The following is a 3,235-nucleotide window of genomic DNA, read 5'->3' as shown; positions in this document are numbered from 1 at the left end:
AGTTCACTCTGACTGACTGGAATTGCAACATATCTGTGCTACTGATAATAGGCTGTTAACCATAGCACGACCAGAGGTGACACAAACATGTATAAGTATGGTAACGTGTTCTTCCTTCCACCCCCTTCCCCTAACTTATTTCTCTCTTCTCTTAATCCATTTCTTTATACTCCCTCTCTCTCCCCCAGTTGATTTTTTATCCCCATCTCTCCCCCCATTTATTTATTCATATCCCTGTCTCCCCCCCAATCCATTTACTTATATCCCCATCTCACCCCAAATCCATTTATTTATATCCCTGTCTCTCCCCCAATCCATTTATTTATATACCCCCGTCTCTGCCCCAGTCCATTTATTTATATCCCCATCTCTCCCCCAATCCATTTATTTATAACCCCGTCTCTCCCCCAATCCATTTCTTTATACTCCCCTTTCTCTCCCTCCCCCAATCCATTACTTCTCTCCCCCAATTCGTTTATATCCCCCCCTCTCTCTGGCCCTTCCCCAATCCATTTTTAAATCTCCCCCTCCTAATCCATTTCCTTATACCCACCCCCCCCTCTCTCCCTCCCCCAATCCATTTCTTCATACCCCTCTGTCTCTCCAATCTATGTACTCACTTCTCTTCCTTTCCCAATCCGTATCTTCACACCCCTATGATTTACCAATAATGCATGTGTAGTGGTATCTCTCACTGCACTGGCAGTCTGTTTTGGATGGGTCTGACACAAGCTGTGTCACTGCCACCATGGTCTGGGCTGATTGGTGTCATGGTGTGGTAAGCCATTGTATTGGGGTCACTCAATGCTCAGCTTAATGTCTCTGTCATTTACTGTGCACAGTACTGGGAACACACGTCTCATCTGTGCCAAGCCTTATTGCATTTGTATTGGTATGACTGGCTGGGGTTGAGGGAGAACTTGCACGGAGTGTGATTAAGCCCCAAGTTTTCTGTTCATCCAAGACTTGTGATGCAGACCCCCTTACTAAAGCCTGGATCTCCTACAAATTTACATTCACACCGCCATTCTCCTGCATTGTGTTATCCCTCCTTCTGAAATGTGTTAAAGAGCATTGCATAAGACAGCCTGTTGATTTTAAACAGCCTACAACCACACAATAGGCAAAAAAAAAAAAATGATAATAATGCAGCTCTGTATTTAATAAAATATCATTAAATTATTTTTTCTCAAAATGTGGTCTCTGTTTTGGGGCTGCCATTTGTAATGACAAATTCCATTTAGAAGTAGAAGGTCAGGATGTAAAAGGCACAAAGACCATAAGCATTAGGCTAATGGTACTGCTGCGTTTTGGGCAGTTTTCATTAAGCCATAACTTGGAAAGGACAACATGTAGGTAAATGGATTACAAAAGTGTACGCTAGCTCTAACAATTAGGATCTTTTATTTGACCCCTTTGGGACTCCTAAATGTCATCACACAGGATTTGTCACCAGGGGAAATGAAATAGGTCTTTAAAATAAGTTCATAACTAAGGCCAGATAAGCTGCAGTATATTGAATTTGTATTTGTGGGTTTAGTTGTAAGGTGTGATGTGTGACAGTGTAATGTCCTATTCCTGAGTTCCCCTTTAATTAATCCAAAACTGGATGAATTGGCCCTTTTAGCTTTCTAGAGTTCAGATTTAATGCATCAGCAGATGTTTGGCTAACAGGAATCAGAAAAGCCTGCAGCAGCCAGTAATTGTGTCCGCCAAATTAATTCCTTCACCATGACAGTCGCAAAGCTGTTTTCTTCAGTCTTGTAAAATTATAGCCGTTTTTGTAATCCTTTATTTTATGAATCAAAAGTAACAAGCAAGCAGAACAAGTAATGACAAGCCTTTTAGGATGCATAGAAAAAATATCTGGTGAATAGGAAAAGGGCAAAGTAACACTTGGGAAAGAAATGTGAATGATGTCATCCCACTGGCTGAGTAAGAAAAGTAATTAAAGGCAATGTGACATCCTTTGTTAAAAAAAAAGCCTCCCGTTGTGAGACGTGTTACTGCAGAGCAGTGAATGATGAGTTGTGCATGGACTATGGCCTTTTCCTTATCATGTATACTGCAGACACACAGACAGGACTCTTGACCTGGCCAGATCCTACCCTGGAGATTTAGTAGTTTAGCTGTCTTCATCCTTGAACACATTTAATGGATTTATAAACATATTTTCATGGCTACTGGCTGAATACACAACATAGCTCTAAAGAAAGTTGCTGTTTGCATACACTATCCCTGGGTTAGTGAGCTCCCAATGTGCTCTGTACTCACCAGATAGTACATACAGGCAGCTCCTAATGTCTGCCATTTTTAGGGTGTGGATATAGAAAGGAAAGGTAGGGCCACAGAGAATTTTGTGTGTTTGGGCAGGATTCCATTCAGATGGTAATTTGACAGCTTTCCTAAAAGGAAAATACCAATTACAAAATCAGTAACAATGGCAACTGCTCTGATCTGTGTGAAACTAGTAAATGAAGGGTGCATTTAGACAAAAATACAAAGCAGTACAAGATTCCTTATTCTCTAGTACCTTAAAGCAGACCTTTACATTTTAAATGTTATATAAAAGGGTGGATACCTCTTTTATTTAATGGTGAAAAAAAAAATTGCCCCACTTTTTTGGAGAAGCCTCTACTTTTGTCTTTACCACCCAGCGTGAAGACTGAAGGGGAAACTTGCAGCCTCCTAAGATATTTGCAGCACATATTCCAGTTGGCTGTGGGCTGCTCCTTCTGTGCAAAGAGGCTTTCCTGAAATGGAAAAAAGTGCTCAATCTCACACATGCAAAGTACACATTTGGGCTGCATGAGGAATGGAAAATGACAGCACTGGACAGAATGGCAGGCACCGGAAAAAATAGCCAAGACAACACAGAAATCAGTTTGTGGATGGATTGAAGGCTTTTCACACGTAAATAGAAGTGATTTTTTGGGTGAAAGTTTAGCTTTAAACATGCATAGTATAGTATATCATGCATATGAAGTTGTGAAAAACCTATACAGAGAGCTTTCAGGTGAAGATTTCTTTTTTTTTTTTTTAAATATAAAGACAGCTGGAGCTGTGCTAAATGTTTGTTTCACATTTGAATCATTAGATTTGGTGTTATTTTGCCAAGCAGCCCCAATCACACATTTCCAAGCATGCTTTGTCCTTCCTTATTACAGAAAAACTGATAAATGCTACTAGTAGATTTTTCATGCTTTCTAATACACATGACCGAACAGGACAAATA

The sequence above is a fragment of the Pyxicephalus adspersus genome, chromosome 3, assembly GCF_032062135.1.
Source record: "Pyxicephalus adspersus chromosome 3, UCB_Pads_2.0, whole genome shotgun sequence".
NCBI classification, from domain to species: Eukaryota; Metazoa; Chordata; class Amphibia; order Anura; family Pyxicephalidae; genus Pyxicephalus; species Pyxicephalus adspersus.
The sequence above is the reverse complement of the archived record's forward strand: the minus strand, read 5'-3'. Positions refer to the sequence as shown.